Below are 26,055 nucleotides of genomic sequence, written 5' to 3'. Positions count from 1 at the left end.
ATGACTAAAAATCACACCCTGTGTGAAGGAAGCGGTGCCTTTGGGGCGGGGCTTAACTCATTGCAGTTCGTCCCTATTGGTGGTCTGAGTCCACGTACCAAATTGTTACTTGGTAGCATGCTGCAAACTGGAATGATGGCTCTTTAAAGCGCAGCCAATGGGCAGACAGAGGGGGCGGGGCTTAAGTAATTACAGTTCGTCCCTATTGGTGGTTTGAGGCCATGTACAAAATTTGAACTCCGTAGCATGCTGCGAACTTGAGTTATGGCTGTTTGAAGGCCAGCCAATGGGAAGACAGAGGGGGCGGGGCTTCAGCAATTCATGCTGGTCCCTATTGGTGGTCTAAGTCCACATACCAAATGTGGACTTGGTGGCATGCTGCAAACTGGAGTTATAGCTGTTTAAAATCCCGTGCTCATACGGGCGCTGGGGGTCCATGGACCCCTCTTTGATAACTTCAGCAATTCATGCTCGTCCCTATTGGTGGTCTAAGTCCACATACCAAATTTGGCCTTGGTGGCATGCTGCAAACTGGAGTTATAGCTGTTTAAAATCCCGTGCTCATCCCGTGCTTCCACGGACATAATGTGCTCATCCCGTGCTTCCACGGACATAACATACGCTGGGGGTCCCTGCACCCCTCTTTCATAAGTAGTGGCACGTGTGGGCAATAAGAGGAGAGATGGCAGAGGCAAGCTCCATGTGTGTGTGTGTGTATGTGTGTGTGTGTGTGTGTGTGTGTGTGTGTGTGTGTGTGTGTGTGTGTGTGCGCGTGTGTTTGTATGTGTTGCTTCTTTGCCGTGCTCATCCTGTGCTGATACGGACGGACGGACGGACGGACGGACGGACGGACGGACGGACGGACGGACGGACATACGGACGGACGGACGGACATACGGACAAAGTCGAGTGTAGAGCGGTTGGCACCGCTAAAAATAAGACTACATGTTGATGATTTGCTATTTTCTGAAGTGTTTACAGTACGTTTTGTAATAATAATCACAATCTACAAAGTAACTAGTAACTAAAGCTTTCAAATGATTGTAGTGGAGTAAAAGTACAATATTTGCCTCTGAGATGGTAGTGGAGTAGAAGTAAAAGTATTGGAAATTGGATATACTCAAGTAAAGTACAAATATCTCAAAATTACAGCAAGTACAGCACTTGAGTACATGTACTTAGTTACTTTCCACCACTGAAGCTGTGTTTAGAAAGCAGCTTTTATCAGCTCAGTGCTGTGTCATTTGCAGCTTATAGATTACACTAAAACATTCTGTTGTTGTGCATCTGTGTCAGATAATCTGACACAGATGCACATCTGATGTTCATCTGATGTTCATTTTTCTTCCATGTTCTGGACTTCCCCCTTCACAGTTATTTAAAGTTAATAAATGTTAAAAACATTTGAGAACTCTAATGAAAATCCATGAAGATTCTATTCTATTCTATTCTACTCTATTCTACTCTATTCCACTCCACATAGTCTAGTTTATGTGAGGTTCCCCTTGAGAGCTCACTGTAAACAATTCACATCAGATTTCAACACACGTTAGGGAAATTACTTCCAACAGCAAACACGAAAAAATGAAAGTGTTGAAATGGACTCCTGCTCTCCTTTTTCAAGTTGAATAAATTCATGACAAATGCCTCTCTGTGAGTCATAAACTTGCATTGTCATGGTGTGTGGGAGTGTGTGTGTGTGTGTGTGTGTGTGTGTGTGTGTGTGTGTGTGCGTGCGTGCGTGCGTGCGTGCGTGCGTGCGTGCGTGCGTGCGTGCGTGCGTGCGTGCGTGCGTGCGTGTGCGAGCGTGTGCGAGAGAGAGAGAGCTTGCAAGTATGCATGCGTGTGTGTGTGTGTGTGTGTGTGTGTGTGTGTGTGTGTGTGTGTGTGTGTGTGTGTGTGTGTGTGTGTGTGTGTGTGTGTGTGTCTGTGTGTGTGTGTGTTTGCTACAGCTAAATGCTGGGTCTCACACAGTTTGATATTGTATAATTTCTCATTTTATCTCCATGGAATCTGTTGTGATGATGCAGTCGGACTGTAAAAAACAGCGTTCCCACTGTCAACCTTGAGGCTTGTTGTGCAAAGTCAAAACAGTTACAGGGACAAACTGTGCTCCTCGGTTTGTTCTATGAACCCTTACAACCCGTACATCATGGCTTTCAAAGACCATCTTTTTTGTAAAGGCTACTTAGCCACATGGAGCGTAGTAGAATGCATTAGTGGAATGCATTGAAAAGGGTAAAAATGCATTCTACCATGCTGCCACCGTAATGTGGAATGACCTACCAAAAGGCATAAAGGAGCTCGACTCCCAAACTCAAAACTATATCTATAACCCAAAAGAAATCCTCTCATCAAAATACAAGTGACCATAGTTTAACTCCTTGAACACCTTGAGAGTAGAATGCTCCGACCCACGCCCCCTCCCCTACTTTCTTTGTAAATATACCTTATGATTTTTTGAGTTTTATTCCAATATGTTTTGTATTGTATTGTATTGTATTGTATTGTATTGTATTGTATTGTATTGTATTGTATGTATTACTGATGAATTGAGAAGCCACTGGAGCTTTTTGTGTTAAAGGTAGGGTAAGTGATTTTCTTTAGTTAAAATAAGTGTTAAATAGCTCTATATTCTGATAGTAATCATTGCTATAGAGTGTTTGTTCAGTAAAAGAAGTCTCCTCGTCTCTCCAGCTCTTTATAAAACAGAAAATGCATTTTCGTTTCAGTTTCAGTTTAATTTCCAATTTTATCCAATAAGGATACAAATTAAACAAGTGAAATTGGAAGTGATGACACTAAGAAATGAGCAGGCAAAATGGGAACTGGAACACTATAAAAAATAAGCTGATAAATGGGTACTCTCTTCTGATTGGCTGAAATATTGTCACCTACCAAAAAAAAATGTTCTGTTTATTAAAGAGCTGGAGAGACGGGGAGACTCCTGTTACTGAACAAACACTCTATAGCAATGATTACTATCACAATATAGTGCTTTAACCTTTTAACAAAATACTTTTTGTTTTAACCAAAAAATGTCACTGACCCTACCTTTAATAATTGTATCATTTATTTTGTACTGTTAATAAGCATGTTAATAAGCATGTTAATAGAGTATTCAATCAATCAATCAATCAATCAATCAATCAATCAAACAAACAATTAATCAATCAAAATGTAGCGTCCTTTTTCTGGGGTAAACTTTCCAGGAAAAAAAAGCACATCTAAGCTCACAATACGTCACGTTGCAACTCTTTTCTGCAAAGAGATTTGGTGTAGAGGGAAATACTCGCGGGCCTAGTTATAGAGCCCTGGGGGACCCCGGTCAACTAAGTACACTGGCCTATATACAGTATATACTGTAGGTTTAAGTGGTAAAAAAAACAAGCATTTCTGCCCACAGCACAATAATGAAAACAAACATTCATATCGCTTGAGTTTTTTTTCCGTAAATTAACTCTCTCAGTGCCAATGAAATAAAAAAAATATGTTCATATTGTGCCAGCAATTATTTTTCTTAGGAAGCGAGATACAGCCTTTTTCAGTTATAAGTTAAACAAGGAGTGGATGGAGCTTCAAATCTTCAGATGATGATATCTTGGGTTCTGAACATTTTTTTCCCGAAAAAAAAAGAAAGATTTAAACTCGGGATTTTTCGTTCTTGGCACTGAGGGCATTCAGAAAAAAACTCGGGATATCTCGTTGTGTGGCACTGAGAGAGTTAACGCCGTACTTGATCATACTACAGCGTCAGTAGCAGATCTACAAGCTCGAAACGCGGCGCTTTCAGCTTTCAGCTTGTAGATCTGCTACTTTTGATACTTTTTCATTTGAATCCTGAAAAGTAACAGTTGTGGACATAAGAGGTTTCCACCCGACAGAGACGATATATATATATATATATATATATTGGCTGACACACTATTTTTCCCATCCCTATAGGTCCAGTCTACTAAAGATATGACAGTGCAAATAAATACGGCCATAAAGTTTTGGAAGCCGAGTGCAATTTTGCCCTCGTTTTGCATCTGATTGCAAATTACCCGCGTGGCAAAGCATAAACGGTGGCTGCACGCCATTACTTGTTTATTACTGCACTGGCATCTTTGCACTGGCACCCCGGGAGTTTGTGTGGCTGGTGCCGCCAAGCTGACAGAATGCCAGGGTAGTAATCATCATCGTAACGGTTTTGTTTCATTAGAGTGAAATGACTCAACCATCTTGCAATTTGATGATCTTTTGTCTGGAAATAATATTTTACCTGGTACCTACAGAGCAGAGAGGCAGTGAAATGTTTCTTTCATTTAGGCCATAACTGGGCAACCTGGCGGCCCCGGGGGCCACATGCGGCCCCCCACCTTCACTTTAATGCTTAATATCGGATTACTGATATATTATTGATTTCAGCTGTTCCAATTCCAAACATTGCAAACATGACCCACTTTAATTACTTCTATATTAGTCTATATTAGCTACGTCTATATTAGTAGCTTAACAACCAGTAATACAATTATATTGTCTGTCTGTCTGTCCAATATATTTGTATTTAAGTTCATAAAGTTATCATAAGTAAAACTAAATGCATTTGAAATTAAATAAAAATGTTACTTTTCAGGATTCTAATTCAAAAATAGCACAAAAGAATCGGGATTCCAATTCCAAAATAGCCGACGCGTTTTGAGCTTGTAGATCGGCTATTTTTGCTATTTTTGAATAGCGAAGTAATTTTTTTTTTACGAAAAAAGTTGAAATACGGAGATAAGAGGTGTCTGCCCGACAGTATATGCAATTAAATGTGGCCCTCTGGAGTGAATGTGGAAATATAATGGCCCTCTCCATCATCAAAGTTGCATCACCCTTGATTCAGGCTATGTGAGGAAATTGGACTGTTCATGAATGAATTGTTGCCGAACAATTTCAATCAATTAGGCAGCATGGTACTCATTGGGTACAGGCTGGAATAGCAGCTGGACCCAATTAAAACCATCAGTTAGTCGAGTTGTATAATTCCACGTTCCACTTACAGCACCCATGTTTTAGTTTTTTTTCCCTCTAATTTAGTCGTCTAGTACATTGAAATTGTATGAATGTGTTTATTATTGATTTACTGAGGCCCCATCAGTTTTAATACATTCCCATGTCAAACCAAACACGTTTTCCGAACGCACGCATACACCTGCATTTCAATTGTAGACATGCTGTGCCAAATAATACATTCAGATGATAGAATTAATGAATGCCACCGTACATGTTCATGGACACGTTCTATCTATAGAGTACACTTTAAGATAAGATCTTAATACGATCATGTGTGTGTGTGTGTGTGTGTGTGTGTGTGTGTGTGTGTGTGTGTGTGTGTGTGTGTGTGTGCGCGCGCCACTCGGATGTATGGAACAATGAATTCAATCCAAAGGAGATCCACGTGGAAAACATATTAAAAACTCCACAATAAGAATCCAAATAGCGTACTATACAGCCTGGTCCAGTCAGTAATTTCATGTAACACTGTTTATTTGAATCTGATTTTAAATCTCTGTGTTGTTATCTATGTCCTCACTGTATTGTCTGATTCACCGCCTTTTGCGATTATTTTAATGTTGTTTTATGCTTCTGCTTTTCTTTTTTGCTTTATTGTTAAATTAGTCGTGACATTGTAATGTGATTCAAATGTTTGTTATCAGGGCGTCCTTGAAAAAGAGATCTTGCTCTCAATGGGTTTCCCTGAATAAATAAAGGAGAAAAAAAAGAAAGAAAGAAAAGTAATCCAACAGACAAATAGAATCCCTGGCCCCGCACCGAACAGAAATAAAAACAAACGCCTCACCGGAATGAATTGATGAGCCCTGACCCTGTGTCTTATAACTGACTCAACTGGCATTCAGCTGTATTCCAGAAATACAGTATCCATATCAAAAGATATATATATATATATATATATAAGCCATCAAACAATTCAGGTCTCACGTAGACTCCCTGAGGTTTTGGATCTCTCGTTCCCTCGCACCAGGTGTTATTTCCACGTCAAACAATGGACCCATAATCAATAAATACCCCGACCACGGACAGAACATACAAAAGAAACAACATCAGTGCTTGACCAAATACTATGACAGCATCCGTGCCTCTTTTTTTCCCCAGCATTAGGATGGCATGCACACACACACACACACACACACACACACACACACACACACACACACACACACACACACACACACACACACACACACACACACAGAGACAGAAAGTAATCCGGCCCGCAACATGAAATGAGTCTGACAACCCCCCCCCCCCCCCCCCACCCGCGCCCCCAAAACATCAGCTCACGAGCACGCCTGGCATGACGATGTCATCGCCCCTGTCTACAGCAGGTTTTCTCAAAGTGGGTGTCGTGGCACCCTAGGGTGCTGTGACGCAAGTCCAGGAGCACTTCAGTTTAACCACTTAGACCCTCTATACTTATTAAAACAGACCTGAGTTGCACTGCACTGTACTTGGCACAATCTTTTTTTTTGGATCTACACAGCAAATGTCCCTGTCAAAAATTGCAGATAAAGCTCACAGGCTTGTGAGCTTGTAGATCGGCTATTTTCTGGAGAACGTTTCCCCCAGAACAAGTGGTTAAACATCAAGAATAAAGTGTCCTCATGGAAACGAGATATTCTCTCCGGTTTTCCTCCAGACATACTGTAATCTTAGGGGGAAAGACTGACATATAATGATATATATTACGTACCGTAATATGACATAAATGTAAGGTGCTATAAAGTAACATGGTAATTCAGGGGTGCCATGGACGAAAAGGTTATTTAACCCATTAAGACCGGTAACACATCCGTGTCATTTTTTAGATTTCTTTGGCTATTCAAAAATAGCAGATATACAAGCTCATAGCGCGGCGCGGCAAGCTACGAGCGACAAGCTACGAGCGACACGCTACGTAGCGCGCACTCGTGCCGCGCTACGAGCTTGTAGATCTGCTTCTTTTTTTTTTAATCGTGAACATTGTGAAAATCTTTGGATGTATCTATTTTTTAAGCGAACATTTGTAACTTAAATCTTTGTTTCTGGGGGGGTCCCTGGAACAAAGATATTTTGAGATGGGGGTCCGTGGGCCAAATACATATCATTTTGGGTGGTCCTTGACATGGAAAAAGTTTGAGAACCACTGATATAAGGAACACAACAGGTTTTTTATTGAAAAAAAAAAAATCAGGCCTTTTTCAGACCTGGAACGCATGTGTGTCACTTTAGATTTCTTTGCCTATTCAAAAATAGCATATATACAAGCTCATAGCACGGCACCGAGTGCCGCGCTATGAGCTTGTAGATCTGCTATTTTTGAAAAATCTTGAATTATTTTTTTTTTTTTTTTCTCTCAAAAAAAATGTTTAATTAAACTGTTGGATTTAGAAAACATTTTTAAGAATCTGCCTCAGGTCTTAATGGGTTAAACGGGTGGCTTGGAGAATCGCTGGTCTACAGTCACTGCTGTAATGATCACTGCAAAGTGTGTGGGGGCGTGACACCCCCACCCTTATGCCTAAATGCACTTCACTTCACATTACCACCAACTCTCTGAAGAAACTATTCATTTTCACTCTAACTGCAGGTGGCCATTATATCACTGCTGTTTGTGAAATATAAAACTTTTTTTTTGCGATTAATGAGATTAATTTGCATATGTATATGCTACCTCATTTAAATAATGTGCAAATAGCACTGGAGCACTTAGACAGTATTTGTTTGTCAACACAGTCGGGGGTGCGTTTCACCCTTAGCAGGTGCTTTGTGAATTAAGCCACTTAACCCCTATCCCCTTGTTTCCTGCCTTCACGTTCTTTGACCTCAGCTAATTGTTTGGATGTGTATGCTCTGCGTTTGATGGCTTTTTGTGTTTTAAATGTTCTTTATAAATACAATTGACTTGACTTGACAATCCTACATGGAAATTCCCCATAAAGGTGGAAACGTAACATCCGGACTTTCTCCAATCCACAGCAAACTTGGCACAAACACTGTTAACACATTGAGTGCCAAAAACGGTCCGGACCGTTTTTCATAATCCAAACGAGGTGTGCCAAAAACGGTTATGGCCGTTTTGGGCCAAAACAGCACCAGGAGATATGATTTTACGAAGATTTAGACTCCAATCCACTTCCTGGTTAACTTATGACTTCAAAAGCCTGTATCTCGGCTCCTGTGTACTTTTTGTTTTTACGATGTATTGTCGACTATTTTCAACTGGCTGCAACTATGGAACGGATTACCGAATGTTTTTCATCTTTTTCCCCGGATTGTACGAGACCTCTATGTGTGTAATGAGGGTATCACCGTGAGGACGGTGATCACTGAAAATGTTTTGTGACTACTTGAAAAAGGTTAAAAAATGGTTGAAAATCCAGGCACTGGAGGTACCCTGTTTTGAAAAAACCCTGGCACTCAATGTGTTAAAGGGGTCCGCTGTGAGAATAGTCAGACCAGAGACCACCGTGTGTGGACCCCAGGGGCCCCCCCGTCAAGAGCCCCCGGGGGCCACAGCCACAGGTGCACCATTTTTTTCCCCAATACGCACCAAACTTGGCAAAAACGCTAATCAGGGGTCTACCATAAGAACAGTCACCCCCCCAAAAAAACTATTGCACACATAAGGGGCGCAGCAGCAGTAGCACCCCTTGTGTGCTATCGTTTCTATAGAGACCCCTAGAAGCAAAGATTTGAGTTACAAACGTTCGCTTCAAAAATATATATATTCAAAGATTTACACACGTTTTTCACGATCTTTCAAAAATAGCAGATCTACAAGCTCATAGCGTGGCGCTCTGTGCCGCGCTATGAGCTTGTATATCTGCCGAAGAAATCTAAAATGACACAGATGCGTTCCCGGTCTGTTACAGCCGTGTCTTAACATTTCAAATGACCATATCTCGGTGACCATTGCTCTGATCTGCACAACATAGGACCAGATTTGAAGATCTGAAAACCTATAGCATACTTTAGATCAGTGGTTCTCAACCAGTGGTCCGGGGACCACCAGTGGTCCTTGAGGGGGTACCAGGGGGTCCCCAGTTAACATAGCGTCACAATCATTTTAACCACTTAGCGTTGGCTATTCAAGAATAGCAGATATACAAGCTCATAGCGCGGCACCGAGTGCCGCGCTATGAGCTTGTAGATCTGCTATTTTTGAAAAATCTTGAAAATGTGTGCATATCTTTGAATACATATTTTTCTAAGCGAACATTTTTAACTCAAATCTTTGCTTCTGGGGGTGTTCCTGGCACAAAACTTTTTCAGATGGGTGTCTGCGACCAAATGTATATCAATTTAGGGGTCCTTGGCATGAAAAAGGTTGAAAACCACTGCTTTAGATGACTGGAGTCCCGTCCCCCCCAGCTGCTGCGCTGTGCCGTCCTTCAGACGAGACGTTAAACCCAAGTGCCATTGGTCATTAAAGATCTAAAGCACTAATCATAAAGAGTAGCTGGGGTTTCCTTGGTGACCTGGCAAAGAATCCAACCTGGCTCTCCCTCCATCTGGCCTCCTAATCATGTCCTCCGTTGTAATTGGCTCAATCATCCCCCCCCCCCCCCTCTTCTCCCTTCCAGCTGTCGTGTGGTGAGTGTGTTCTGATGCAAAAGGGCTGCCGCACATCACCCTGGTGGGGTGGAGGGGGTGGGGGGGGGGGCTACCAAAGACGCTGGGATGAAACCGAGACAAGACTTACTTATGTAAAAGTATCGATACTGCGATGTGGAAGTGCTCTGTTACAAGTAAAAGTCCGGAATTCAAAATATACTTGGGTAAAAGTACAAAAGTATTGGCATCAAAATGATCTGCAAAGTAGCTAGTAACTAAAGTTATCAAATACATGTAGTGGAGTAAAAAGCACAATATTTGCCTCTGAGATGTAGTAGAATATAAGTAAAAGTATTTATTGAAAATGCCTCAGAATTGTACTGAAGTACAGTACTTGAGTAAATGTACACACATCCCGGACAGACTAGGCTGGATAAAAATAAAAAAGAATACAAATCAGCACACCAATAAAGCACGTTTGCCGTTTGTAGAATGTATTTGGTAACGTTTCTAGCCTCAGGGCTCTTCCTCAGACCATTTAAGGTTCTGAGGAAGAGCCCTGAGGCTTGGAACTCCACCAAATAAATGTCATTTTATTGTTTTTCGTGAGACCCAACCTCCATTGCTTCCCTGTATATCTGTGTCACATGGGTTTTTAGGAGACAAGAAGCAGGATGGGACTTTAAATTAAAATGGATAAGTGAGCACACACTGTGACCGATTCTTCTGCCCCATATCACTGAAGTAAATATTGGACTGGGCTGGGATTGGTATGTAAGATAGTCAAAGAGACAGTGCCCTCAATACCCTCATACCTGTCAAACTACTTCTTCACAGCGAGTGACTCCCACTCCCACAGCCACAACACTAGAGCGAGCAAACCATGATCACATTAACACATTGAGTGCCAAAAACGTAGATCTAACAACAATAACAATTCTTCTACATTCGCTAATTGTGTGGATTCTCTTGTGTGGACTGCCAAACCGAGGGACAACGACGTCCATGGCCTTCATGGCCTCCCTGAAATCGATCAATCCAACCCATTCTTCACAAGCCACACACGAACATTTAGACACATTTTTATTTAGACCGACAAATCAGGAGGAAATCCTCTTTCAGCAACACACTCTCGTGAGATCTAGCAACACTGAACATAGGCTGTTCGCCAGATCTGAAGTTCACATGGGCTGACCTGCACCCACAGACCTGAAGTATGTATGCACCATTTCCTACTATTGGCGAGGTGTTAAATCATAAGCTGACAATGGGCCTCTAGGCACAGACTTATAAAAGCCCACCCCCCCTCACCCCTCCACGAGTGAACACTGACAGTGTACAGTGTTGCAGTCAACACCACAATATCAATTGTCAATTGCAAGAGGATCTACCGCGCACATGGACATCGTCTCTATCAGGTGGAAACATGTCCAAAACTGTTACTTTACAGGATTCAATTAACCCATTAAGACCCGAGACCGATTCTACAAAATGTATTCTAAATCCTAGCAATTTAAAAAAAAAAACTATGTTGCTGTCAGTGGTTCTCAAACGTTTTCATGTATGTCAAGGAACCCCAAAATTATATGTATTTGGCCGCGGACACCCATCTCAAAATATTTTGTTCCAGGGACCCCCCCAGAAGCGAAGAGCTTGTATATCTGCTATTTTTGAATAGCCAAAGTGTAAAATAATGCTTTTTTAGCTAAAATCTAGAAATGATACAGATGCGTCCTAGGTCTTAATGGGTTAAAAAAATAGCAGAAGTAGTAGTACTAGAAAGCAATTGAATGGACTTGCTTGTATGTGTGTGTGTGTGTGTGTGTGTGTGTGTGTGTGTGTGTGTGTGTGTGTGTGTGTGTGTGTGTGTGTGTGTTGTGTGTTGTGTGTGTGTGTGTTTTTTGGGGTGGGTTGCGGGACGGGCTGGCTCGTTGATTTACATACATTTTTGCGGGACGGGTTGGGCTCCTGTGCGGGGCGGGTTATGAAAAAACCTGACCCGCGCATCACTACTGTGAAGCACTTGGTATTATATAGAGTTATAGATATAAATGTAATACATTATTATTATTAATATTATTATCATGGAGAGGTTTCCTGACAGTCATACTGAAGCCCACTCCACGGTGTCTTCGCGGGGCCAATTCCGCGAACCATTATTTCACAAAAGCGTGTTGTCATTCGATTTGCAACCGGCGAAATGACAAGCTCCCCAGGTAAAAGCAAATCCAATAACCCGACGCACGCGGCGAGGAGATGGTTCTCGAGGACAGCGGCACAAAGCACAGCGAGGAGAAAATAGAGGACACACACACACACACACACACACAGAAAGACAGATGGAAAATCTCAGAGACGAGAGGAAACGACCGAGAGCAATGCCACATTTATACTTGGTCGTATGACGGGGTCGTGTGTTCGAAAATAGGCAATCTACAAGCTCACAAGGCGTCGCAAAGCACACGTAAGACACGCGGACGCGGTACAACGTGTATACGGTGCTTTGGCGAGCCCGTGCAGCGATGTGAAGCCTGATGGTTTGGACAACGCGCTCAGCAGGAGCTGCAATCAGGATGCACTGCAGAAGATGATGTTCTTAGATTATTTCTCTCTCACTCACACACACACACACACACACACACACAGACACACACACACACACACACACACACACACACACACACACACACACACACACATACACACACACACACACACACACACACACACACACACAGTCCCAAGCAGAACACACACATTTGTATAACTAAACTTGTGAGGACATCAACATTTTAGGACGCCGATTTCATGAATGCCATTTAGAAAATCACGCTGCGACACGTGAGCCTGTAAATCGTCTATTTTCCGGTTTGTGACATTGCCCGCACAACTAAGTATATAAAATAGAGGAAAACTGTAATCCTAACACCTAAACCTGACCTCTACATGTCTAATCCTAATCCTAACCCCAGCCTGAATCTTTTTCTAATTGTAAACCTATCTTTAAAATCTTTTTAAACCATAAAACAACCTTCCTTTCTTGTTAGGACCAGCAACATGGTCCTCACGACATCCATTTCTAAAATTCTACTATACTTGTGGGGAAGTATGGTACAGTATTACAAACACACACAAACACACACAGACACACACTCACACAAGGCAATCACAAAGCGACACAAACAAACCTCCAGGCATGTGAAGGCAGCGTGCTCTGAGGAGGACCCTCGTACACGGGGTCCCGCAGGGGGACAGACAGGGGAGGCACGGAGCACATCATTATTACCTAAACACTACAGCACTATAACCACAGTGGAGGGGAGGAGGGGGGGTAACGCAATCTGTCTGAGAGAGAGAGACACACACACACACACACACACACACGCTCGCATGCAAACACACGCACAAAAATGAATACATACACACACGTCATTTCATGTCATGGACCACCCAAAATGATATGTATTTGGCCGCCAACCCCCATCTCAAAATATTTTTGTTCCAGGGACCCCCAGGAGCAAAGATTTGAAATTTCAAAATGCTTTAAGAAAATGTATACATTCAAAGATTTGCATGAATTTTCACGATTTCTCAAAAACAGCAGATGTACAAGTTTTCTGAAAAACGTATAGAGACTATTATGTGCCTTATCGGATCGGAATTGCTTTAATATCAGTGGTTCTCAAACTCTTTCATGTCAAGGACCGATGTATTTTGCTCAAACTTTTTCATGTCAAGGACCCCCAAAATGATATGTATTTGGCCGCCGACCCACATCTCAAAATATTTTGTTCCAGGGACCCCCCAGAAGCAAAGATTTGAGTTAAGAATCTTCGCTTTAAAACAGTATATATTGAAAGATTTTCAAACATTTTCATGATTTTTCAAAAATAGCAGATCTACGAGCTTGTATATCTGCGATTTTTGAATAGCCAAAGTGTAAAATAAATGCTTTTTTAGCTCAAATCAAAAAGTGACACAGATGCGTTTCCCGGTGTTAACACATATACTGCCAATCCCGAGATATCTCGGGACATTAAATCCACCCGTTACCTGCGTATCCCGAGATATCTCGGGATCGTCTTTTTATGTGGTTTAATAACGAAAAAAAAAATTTTGGGTACCATCCTTGATTTTTTTTTCCCCCCATGACGCTTCCGACCCATCCTATGAGAAAATTTCCGACAACCGTTTCCGGTTCGTTTTTTATCCTGAAAAAACATTTTTTCCCTGGTTTTGGATCATGGTTTTCACACGGTTTAAAAAATGAATGGTAAGCTCCGGTTGTATTTTCTTTTCTTTGATCGACGAACGGTTATCCTCTTTGTGTTTAAAAACGATCTGATAGCCGATCGGAGGCTAAGCTAATCTAAGATGGCCGGTGGGGAAACGTCACAGCCACGTCACAGCCAAACGGATATGACGTTTGCAGCCTCTTTCAGCGGCTGATAACACAGAAGAAGAAAAAGGAAAAAAAGTGTAAACATTATGAGGGCTCGTACGTCCGTCGTTGCTGTTTATAAACACCATCCGATCGCGGATTTTAATGCATATAATTTTTTTGTGAACGGTTCAAAAGGCTATAAAACTCAAAAACGCTGGCAGTGGGTGAGTACCTTATGAATAAACTCTGGCAGGGAATGTGTTAATGGCTTAACATGCGGCGGCTGGGATCAGTGTGCACGGTTATGTAAATGGTAATACAGAGAGACTGTTGCTGCTGATGAAAGACTCCAACAACCACATACATAAAACATTGTTCACGCAACAAACAAAACAAAACAAACAAGCAAGCAGTCTTTGTGGGGCGGAGGGGATGTGTCCTGTCCTGCCGCCTCTGAAGACCCTCTGGTCTCATATATACGCACATCAAGCAAACCCACCGAGTGAGGAGGGGGGCTTAACCAGTGTTGATTTAGTTGACTAAAACTATGATGAAAAATGTTCGTCGCCTACCTTTTTTCACTGACGAATACTCAATAAAAACTCAATAAAAACTAAGCTACTAAGACTAAATATATTCACAATTTCGTCAACAAATAAAAACTAGACTAAAATGTTAGTGAGGGACTAGTGGAGAAGAGATCCAGTAGAACTAAAAGACAAGTCGTTTTATGTCTGGTTGTGCTCGGGTGTCACCCTTTGAAAATAGCAGATCTACAAGCTCACAACACGTCGCGCTGCGACGCGTTGTGAGTTTGTAGAGCTGCTATTTTCAGCATGCAACCAAGTGTAAAATCAGTGTAAAATCAGCCATTACGACGCCATCAAGACACCGCCAACATACATTTTAGTCGACTGAATCAACTGTAGATTTAGTCGACTATAATCGTATGATTTTTAGTCGACTAAAACTAGACAAAAACTAAAACATTTCAGATGACTAAAATATGACTAAAACTAAATGGAATTTTATTTAAAAGACCACGACTAAAACTAAATCAAAATTTGCTGTCAAAATCAACACGGCAAGCAACCCACCGAGTGAGAGGGGGGGCTTAACCCTCCTTACAGCCCTGCAGGCCCGGACGTGTTTCATTTCAGACAGGCCGGTAAACATCCAAACTGGAGTGCAGCAAGGAGAGACCCTCGACTACGGCCTGGCTTAGACGGGCTACTAGAGCAGTGGTTCTACAAACAAAAAGGACCCCCATAGCGTACGGCTGTGAGTGCTGAACACACTGACACAGGCCCTACAAGAGGTCCCTGGATGAAATATTTGCACTGTGAATAAATACAATAAAAACAGGACGAACACATTCCCAACAAGCGTCTATATGGGGGGGCTACTTCACCTCAGGAGAATGAATGAGACTAGCCGGTCACTGCCATCGACACCGCGAACTCCCTGCCAGCAAGCTTGTACTGTGGGCATCGATCCAGAGAACGTCCCAGAGAACGTCCCCGAGAACGTCCCAGAGAACGTCCCACATCTACCTACAGTACGTGGATTTGCTAAAGAAAGATAAAGATAATGAGCTGGCCAGATATGTATGTATGGAGTATCACGATGACTGGAGATGCTGATGGACGGCTCGTCTGAGGACGACGTAGAGAGAGGGAAGCTGCTACGATGTGGCCGACCGTTCAGGAGACGGCCCTTGTGGGGGGGACGGGGGCAGGCGGGGGTTTGGCTCAGGTCGAAGCCCCTGTTTGTTTGACAATGGTCCTCCGTGTACCAAGTTATAAATGAAACACGGGTCAACCACTTAAACCCTCTAACCGTAACCTGAGTTGCAACTGTACTTGGACCGTTTTTCCCCCCGTCTACACCAAATCTCTTTAGCAAAACATTGTAGATCTATTGCCCAATGTTCACCCCCCAGAATAGACATGCTATGGTTCATGTGGTTAAGGCTAGCATCTCTATTACGGCACGAACATCCGTCAAGAATAGCAGATCTATAATCTCACCGTGTGTCGTCGCAACACGCCACACTCTTGACGCTTGTCAAGAGTACGACATTTGGTGTCGAGAGAAAAAAGGAGCCCTGGGTCACTCCGGTCTCCGGTCAAGTACATAGGGTTTAAGTAGAGTAACAATCCAGTGCTCTCATGTGACAATAGACTTACAAGCAGACACGTAAAAGCACCATGTTCTGAGCTATGTTTCATAATGGTGTGATTATGCACACACATCCACACCCACACACTGTCAGAATGGCAATTTTATTACCATTCTTGCGGAATCCTAAATGTATTTACATGGCATTTCATGTGTGGTGTTCATTAATATGCACTATCCTGTCCAAATAAACGTATAAATGAAATATATGGATAACATATTTACATTTACAGACCGTGCACCTGGTAAGAAAGCTCGGTAATATTGAAACGAGTTGGAGTTGTACTCGCACCCTTGATGTTCACAGCCTATAACACTGTTCTACTATACTTGCGGGGCCCTCACAAGTATAGTAATACGCGCACACACACACACACACACACACACACACACACACACACACACACACACACACACACACACACACACACACACACACACACACACACACACACACACACACACACACACACACACACACACACAGTCCCAGGAGGTTGTGTGTGTGTGTGTGTGTGTGTGTCGCGTGCCTTCATTGTGAATCACCCCTGAGGCAGGCAGACAAAGGAATGTGATGTCACTTCTGTGGGATAGCGGGGGGGACAGAAGGCACTCACACCAGTGATAAAGAGGGACATTTACAGGGCGGGGGGAAAAGGGTGATTGGCTGTGCCGACAAATCAAAACTCCCCCCCCCCCTCCCCCCTCTCCTCCCACTTGTGATTTGTTTTGGATGGAGGTCAGGTGTTCCACCTTTCCCTCATGTTAAATGACTGACGACAGACAATAGCGAGAGAGAGAGAGAGAGAGAGAGGTGGGGGGATCCGACCCACGTTCCCCAGCGAGCGCCTTTATGAGACTATTGGTCCTTAATTGTAAAATCTGACATCATACGGCGTTATGCTGCTTTCAGGACCACCCACAGTACAGTAGATTCATGGTGGACGCTGGCTAAAGGTTCAACAAGATTTATTTCCCCCCATTTTAGTGCTCCATGGAGAGAGATATGTAATGACTTAACCACACGTAGCATCCCTATTCTGGGGGAAATATTCTGCGAAGAATATGTAAGGGGAAACAGGACGGGGGCTCCAGTCAACTATAAGTACAACGTTGCTGTCGGGCAGAAACCTCTTATCTCCTCGAAATCTTGCATAAGGTTCCCTGGCACAAAAGATGTTCAGATGGGGGTCCTTGTGGACATATTAATTTTGGGTGTTTCCTTGACATGAAAATGTTTGAGAACCGCATTGGTTTAAACAACATTAGACAGCGAGCCCAAATATGCAACTCCACTTTAGAAACAAGGCCATAAAACCGCAGCCACCAATTATTGACAAGCGACTTTTACAGAAAAACAAGCCCAAAATCGCTTAGAATAGGAGAATGTCACGGTGCGAGGCAGGAGACGGCGGACCCAAACGCAGAACAGAGAGAGAGAGAGGCTGACGCAGAGCTGGTGAAGTTGCACAACAACTTATGAATGACCAAAACTGGGAACACAAGGAGCTCGGAATATAAACTGGAGGAATACAGGCAGGAATATAAACTGGAGGAAAAACAACATCTAAGCACTGTAAGGAACCCAAGGAACCGGGGGTTTATATACACACAGGGATAATCAGACACAGGTGAATCAACTGACAATCAACACAGGGATAGCTGGGGTAAGGGTTCCCAAACTTTTCAGGCAGCGACCCCCCAAAATAATCGTATTTGAACTGGGGACCCCCCCACCCTGACAAGCACTTGGAATTGTAGGCATTACATTTAGTTTGACTCGGTTCCACAGATAAATATTGTGAAAATAACCGAACTACATACTCACAACACCTCGCACTGCGTTTTTAGGAGACCGGAAGCAGGTTGGAGTCTATTCATTCCAATGGGAGAAGTGAACGTGAACACAGCTTCTGACCGAGTCTTTACCCATGGTCACTGAACTAAATATTGGACCCAATCGCCACGAGCCACACAATACTCCGAACATTTTGACACGTAAATAGCCTCTTTCAGACAGACAAATCTGGACAAAATCAACTTTATTATCGACCTTCCTCTGTCCCAGCAACACTGTACTCTCGCGAGATCTACAGCAGCACCAGTAAACATCGGAGACCATTTGTATGCCATTTAATTTGTGTGCCATTTCACAGGAAACACTAGGACATCACTACAAAATAAAGATACCTAAGAATAGAACGCGATACACAGTTCATGACAGCAGACTTGGCAACAACACTGAGCACAACATCACATCAGCTGAGAGCCTCAGCTGATGCCTCAGCCTGAAGGGAACCATTTCATCAAATACACAGCAGCCAAACTTCCTTCAGATATTATACACCAAATGAATACTGTAACATTCATTGAGTGAGAGCGGCTGATACCAATCGTCCCTGTCGAGTGCAAAAACAGTCCAAAACATGTCCAAAACAGTTACTTTCCAGGATTACATTTCAAAAGAATCAAAAGTATCAGATCTAACAAGCTCAAAACGCGCCGCTTTGCGCCGCGTTTCGAGCTCGCGGATCTGCTACTTTTGATGCTTTTGTGTAACGCTGTAATATGATCAAGTAGGCCGTTAAAATACGAATAAATACAAAACATTTTGAATATGGAGATGAGAGGTTTCTGCCCACGACAGCAACAGAATACACCCAATACCTTCGCTTGTGTCTCAAACGTAAAGGAAGCTGCCTGCCCTGTGGTCTCATTATGAGTCATTTGTACTTTGAAGGCAGCTGTGTGGAGGCAGTGTGGCACGACCTGGAAACGAACCTGACCGAGAGAGAGGCTTCTAAGCAGTGGTGGAATAAGTACTCAAATGTTTTACTTAAGTAAAAGTATCGCACTGCGACGCGTTTTGAGCTTGTAGATCGGCTATTTTTGCTACATTTGTGTGACATATATGGCGAAAAAAGTTCAAATACGAAGAGACAGTATATGCAATGTGGCCCTCTGCTTTTTTTTTTGCTATTTTTGAATTGGAATCCTGAAAAGTAACATTTTTATTTAATTTCAAGTGGATTTAGTTATACTTATGTTAACTTTATGAACTTAAATACCAATACATTGGACATAAAAAAGACAATATAATTTTAATACTAGTCATTAAGCTACTAATATAGAGTGAAGTAATTAAAGTAGGTCATGTTTGCAATTGTAACAGCTGAAATCAATATATCAGTATTCCGATATTAACCTGCGGGCCGCCGCATTAAGTGAAGGTGGGGGCCGCATGTGGCTCCCGGGCCGCCAGTTGCCCATGTATTGATTGATTGATTGATGTACTTTATTTAGTAAGACATGAGAACAACAGTACATGGAAGTACAAATTCACAATACAAGGTCTACTAAACTGGAAGACTCATAAAAGCACTGAGCTTGTTTCAAATGAGTTCCCCATGCACTATAGAGATGGAATGCTGAGGTGGAGCACAACAACACCTATACCGCCAGCTCCCAGTATTTACCACACTTTCTTGCCACACCCAAATCGTGCTACTCATACGCTGAGTCGGCATTGGCAGTGCCTAGGACCGAGCCCATGACCTTGTGGTCCAAAGGCGAGTGCTCTATTGACTATAAGCTTCCCGTGGGTATATATGCTGCCAATGAGCTCGTTGGTTTTGATGCTCCGGTATTGTAGTGGCTGGAAATTCATATAGAGTCATTGTGGTATTGATTATTCTTAATGTACTTGTCAATTCCTTTAGTTGGATAAATCCTGTAGTGAAGACGCAGCTGTCACCTCGTCTCTCTCTGGGGGGGGGGGGGGGGGGGGGGCGCGGGGGGAGAGATCATCACCCGTCCTTCCTTGTACAGTTTTGTGGAAAACCCCCTCACCCAGCAGGTGATTCACGTCATCTATTTTCAACTGTCCTTCTGTACGTCTTAGTGAGTTAGTATGAAACTAGCCCATACCCGTGGGGGGGATATGCGCACATGATCTGGCAACCCGGGAGCCAGCGAACACAAAAAACGCTAATAAACAGCTGACATTTGGTGAAATTGAAAAACGGGCTTCGCTGTTCCGTGCACTTAGGAATGGTCAATGGCTGTGTGCGAGTTCAGATCAATTGGTCCAGCCACTGAGGAAAACTGGGCGTTTTTGTGCACACAGCACAGACAGACAGACAGACAGACAGACAGACAGACACAGAGCTTCAGACGCACAGAGCTTTGTAGAATTAAAGGAGGATAACCATACAAAGACTGCCCAGTTGTTCTTGTGTGACTCTGAAAAGGTAGAACTACTGTGTGCAACGTGTGTTGAGGGGAACTCTTGGCTGACCACCCCCGGAGGGGGACTCTCTGGGTTATGATGAGTTCCTAATAAAAGATAAAGACTGATCCCTGACCAGTGTTGATTTTGACAGCAAATTTTGATTTAGTTTTAGTCATAGTCTTTTGAATAAAATTCCATTTAGTTTTGGTCATATTTTAGTCATCTTAAATGTTTGGGTTTTTGTCTAGTTTTAGTCGACTAAATATCATAAGGTTATAGTCGACTAAATCTACAGTTGATTTAGTCGACTAAAATGTATTTTGGAGGAGCCTGTAATGGCTGATTTTACACTTGGTTGCATGCTGAAAATAGCCGATCAACAAGCTCACAATGCGTCGCAGCGCGACGCGTTGTGAGCTTGTAGATCTGCTATTTTCAGAGCACAACACCCGAGCGCAACCAAGCATAAAATGACTTGTCTTTTAGTTCTACTGGGTCTCTTCTCGACTAGTTTTTATTTGTTGACGAAATTGTCAATATAATTAGTTTTAGTCATCGTAGCTTAGTTTTTATTTAGTTTTCGTCAGTGAAAAAAGGTAGTCGACGAAAATTTTTCGTCATAGTTTTAGTCGACGAAATCAACACTGTCCCTGACATGCGGTGGTTCTTCCTCCGGTCAATGAAAGACTTCTTGGTAAAAGCTGAAACATAACCCATCACAGTATGCCGCTTGTCAGACGGCAACAAAGTTGTCCCGCGGCCCCGATGACGAACGATATCCACGCTTTGTTAGCAGATCAGATCAGACCCTCACTGATGTGTGAACCCTCACACTGGCTACTGCAGTCCTATTGATGTAAATGCGGGTTTGTGCTCCCTTAGCGGCTTCCTGTGGTCCACAATCATCTCCTTTGTTTCCCTGACCTTGACACCACAATGCCAGCGGGCTCTCACTTCTACTCTCTATAGGCCTAGGTCTTGTCGTCGTCTGTAATTGGGCCGATGGTGGCGGTGACGTCAAACAGCTAAACTTTACGATGGCGTTGGGGCTGCGTGTGCGGTCAGTCACACAGTCACCATGCGTGACCGGGGACAAGAGGGCACACACTGATCATACTGGACATCCTTGTATGTAGGGCTCCAGTGAACAGAGAGTCTGTCTGTCTGTCTGTCTGTCTGTCTGTCTGTCAGATATACATTATGATATTATGAAACATACATTAACCACTTTAGCCCTATTTTATACCGAGGCTATTTGAAAATAGCAGCGCGACGCGTTGTGAGCTTGTAGATCTGCTATTTTCAAATATTTTTGTACTTTTACTTTTGGTACTTTAAGTACATTTTGATACCAATACTTTTGTACTTTTACTCAAGTAAAATTTTGAATTCCGGACTTTTACTTGTAACAGAGTACTTCTAAATTGCAGTATTGATGCTTTTACTTAAGTAAAACGTTTCAGTACTTTTTTTCCACCACTGTGTCTGTCTGTCTGTCTGTCTGTCTGTCTGCCTGTCTGTCTGGAAGTCGAGTGTCCAGTTGCACAGGGCAGCACATTTTGATGTAGTTTTAGTCATATTCTTTTGCATAAAATTCAATTTAGTTTTAGTCATATTTTAGCCATCTGAAATGTTTTCGTTTTAGTCTTTTAGTCTAGTAGTCTAGTTTTAGTCTGTAGTTGACTAAATATCATAAGATTTTAGACGACTAAATCTACAGTTGATTTAGTCGAGAAACCTGTATTGTGACCTGGGCCTGGATGGCGTCGTAATGCCTACTTAGCTGCATGCCGAAAACAGCCAATCTACAAGCTCAAGATTTTAGATCGGCAGTGATCTAGCAGTGAATGAGTTAAGGGTCAATTTTGGTCCCGAACTATCAAACATTTCGCTAGGGGACCCCCTGGAAAGTGGGGTTCCCGGACCCCATTTTCTTTGAGAACCAGGGATGGGATGGGTCAGGCAGTGAGGAGTCAGAGGAGGTCGTGTGAGTGTTGACTGGAGGGACTATAGCGACTGGAACCGGGGGAAAGGTTGAAGAGCTCTGTGAAGACATGCAGTCAGTTTGCCTGCAGTGCCCACACCGCGGGGAGTCGGCCAGGGATCCCCACTGAGCCAGGTGCCTCGTGTGGCTTCATCTTTGAAGGATTTACACACATCATCATCATGTGTCCTACATACAGTATTTACAGTGAGCAGAGGCAGAGGGTTTTTTATCCTCAAAGCGTGCGTTACAAAGTGTTCAATTCATCAGGGAGAAATGTAGACACTCCTAGAGTGTATGTTTGTTACAATTTGTTTTAATGCTGTGAGTTCCTGGTGGGTTATCATTGCCCTAATCTGGGATATTTTTAACCCTTTAATGCTGGGAAAGGAACGCATGTGTGTCATTTTAAGATTTCTTTGGCTATTAAAAAAATAGCAGATATACTTCTAGATCTGCTATTTTTAGAAAAATCGTGAAAATTTGTGCAAATCTTTTATATACATTTTTAACTCAAATCTTTGCTTCTGGGGGTCCCTGGAACAATATATTTTTAGATGGGAGGGGGGCCGCGGACAAATACATATTATTTTGGGGGTCCTTGACATGAAAAAAGTTTGAAAACCATTGATAATAAAGCAACATAGGCTAAGTAAAAAAATAAATAAATAAATAAACTTTAGGAAAAAAGGATTTAGAAGACATTTGTAAAATCCCCAGAAGCAAAGATTTGAGTTAAAAACTTTCGCTTTAAAAAAAGTATATATATATATATATTCAAACTAAAGATTTGCACACATTTTCACGATTTAAAAAAGAAAATAGCAGATCTACAAGCTCGTAGCACGGCACTCGGTGCCGCGCTATGAGCTTGTACATCTGCTATTTTGGAATAGCCAAAAGAAATCTTAAAATGAGACACAGATGCGTTCCCGGTCTTAAAGGGTTAATTTTATGAGTTCCTGGTGGGTTATTATTACCCTAATCTGAGGTATTTTTAACTGGTTACATTAGGTACTGTAAACTGGCGTTAGAGTAAGCGCGTATATACTATATTCACACAGATGGTCAAGGGTAAACAGCAGAGGAGAGAGCTCGACCACCCCCTCTCCACTCCCCCATTGTTATTGACGGATGATATAGTGACTGAATTGCACAGGTTCGGGTTAGTGATGGTGAATGACCCCTCACCACCATCGACAGCCCGCCACACACACCACACACATTCTACAATAGATTTTCAGCCACGGACGCTTATCGAAACTGATCAATGCCGTGCCGGTGTGTGTGTGTGTGTGTGTGTGTGTGGGGTAAAGAGAGAACATCACACCAGTCCTCCACGACCTTCACTGACTCCCCAGTCAAACACAGAATAGATTTCAAAACACTGATCACCGCCTACGAGGCCCTCAACAACCAGGCTCCCCGCTACCTCTCTGAACCTCCTCAAAGGTCACGCCCCCTTCCCATTCCCTCAGGTGTGGTGCAGTGTTGATTTCGTGGACTAAAACTATGCCGAAAAATGTACCTTTTTCCACTGACGAGAACTAAATAAAAAATAAGCTACGATGACTAAAACTATAAGACTATAATACTGACAATTTATTTCGTCAACAAATAAAAAAGAGACTAAAATGTTAGTGACCGACGAGTGGAGTCTTTTAGTCTTTTTAGTTCTATGTTTGGTTGCGCTCAGGTGTTGCGCTCTGAAAATAGCAAATCTACAAGCTCACAACGCGTCGCAGCGCGACGCGTTGTGATCTTGTAGATAGGCTATTTTCAGCATGCAACCAAGTGTAAAATCAGCCATTGCGACGCCATCAAGACACGGCCAAAATACATTTTAGTCGACTAAAACAACTGTAGATTTAGTCGGCTATTATCTTATGATATTTAGTCGACTAAAACTAGACAAAAACATTTCAGATACTAAAAACTAAATAAAAATGTGTGTGAGTGCCAGGAAAAGCGCTAAATGAATTGGATGTATTATTATTATTATAATTCAATATATATATATATATTTATATGAATTTCTGATGATTAAATAAAACAAATAACCTGAAGACTTGTTTACTATGAGTGAGATGATGACGAGAGATGGTGGAGACACTTCAACGTTACAGTACACTCCTGTTACCGCCAATGGTATGAATGGACTGTAAGAAAATACAAGGCTGATCTGGCTGTTCACTAGTGTGATGTACGGTGAAAAGGGCAAGGGACGGGACTCTGGTCCATTGTGTCTGTCTCCTTACCAATAAAAATACAGCTCTGACCTTTAAACGCAGAAAAAAGAAGCCGACATATTGGTAGAATTAGTTCCAGCAGCAGGTGAGCTCAGCCAATCCCACAGTAACGCTCAACAGAACAACGTCCTGCGGTGCGTGCGGTATAGAAGATCGGTTCTCAAAGTGCGGTCCGCGGACACAACTGCGGGTCCCCACCCAAAAAGATTACTTAAATATTATCTTAAAATTCAGTTTAACCACTTTAACCCATTAAGAGCCTGAGCTGAGGCTGATTCTAATAATGTCTTCTAAATCCTAACAGTTTTCTGAAAAACCTATGTCGCTATATCAGTGGGTTCTCAAACTTTTTTTTTCATACGGTTTAAACAACAGTTTAAACAACATCTTGAATGGGGGGGTGGGGGTCCCTGGCACAAGACATTTTCAGATGGGGGCCACAAACACATGGGGGGTCATTGACAAGCACCATAAGTTGCGGAGAACGGCGGTATTTTGCTCCTTTGAATGCCTAGTGTGTATTATGGAAGGAACAATAAAACTGATTCTGATTCTGACATGAAAATGTTAGTAAAACCACTGAGAGCAGGACGCCCCCCCCCCCCCGCCCCCCTGCGGACACTTCCCCCTCTTTGACACTATCTCAGCTGGAATGTCTTCTAAATAAATGGCTGTCTCTCCCGCTGCTATCCCTCCGTAAATAACCACAACATTGTTCCAAAGTAAACGCATCCCCCAGTATATTATTTTTAGAATGCAAAGCATTCTATTTTGCTAGATGGCAAATTATTCAAATCGCATTTCTCATTTCCTTGCTGGTGAACGGCAGAGATATACCAGACGTGCTGTGTGCAGTGCGGCCTTTATTGCATTTATTGCGAGAAATAATGACTTGTCTATCTACCACGCTTCTGTATGCTACATCGTGGAAAGTAAAAGCATGTAGTTTGGTGGCATAGCAAAGAGGTTGAATTGCACTGTATTTCCACTGCTACAAAGTGGAAATAAGGTGGTTTAAGTTATATGTATATATACACACACACACACACATAGTATATATATATATGGCAGAAGGGTGCAGGTCCCTACTACAAGGCATTCAAATGTGTGCTTTGACGTGCAAGCACTCACACTGGCAGCAACACTTGCATGCATCTGACACACAGACATACAAACACTGGCCACACACACACACACACACACACACACACACACACACACACACACACACACACACACACACACACACACACACACACACACACACACACACACACACACACACACACACACACAGGCAGAAGCCAACATACCATCTGCTGCTCCTGTGTTTGAGCTGCAAATCCCAGTTATCAACAAAACACACAGAAGACCTGGCGAGATGCACACGCGCACACACACACGCACGCACGCACGCACGCACGCACAGTTCCCTGTCCAGTTC

At 42.7% G+C, this 26,055-nt stretch overlaps 1 protein-coding gene across 1 annotated transcript in view; it reads right to left on the bottom strand.

The window, feature by feature from the left end:
• The window catches only part of gfra3 (GDNF family receptor alpha 3), a 77,929-nt gene that overhangs the window by 46,871 nt on the left and 5,003 nt on the right, over positions 1–26,055 (bottom strand). The gene's annotated exons all lie outside the window — the stretch shown is intronic.

The sequence above is a fragment of the Gymnoscopelus microlampas genome (genome assembly GCF_963454915.1).
Source record: "Gymnoscopelus microlampas genome assembly, chromosome: 18".
Taxonomy (NCBI): domain Eukaryota; kingdom Metazoa; phylum Chordata; class Actinopteri; order Myctophiformes; family Myctophidae; genus Gymnoscopelus; species Gymnoscopelus microlampas.
Note: the sequence above shows the minus strand (reverse complement) of the source record. Positions and strands in the feature narration are given on the sequence as shown.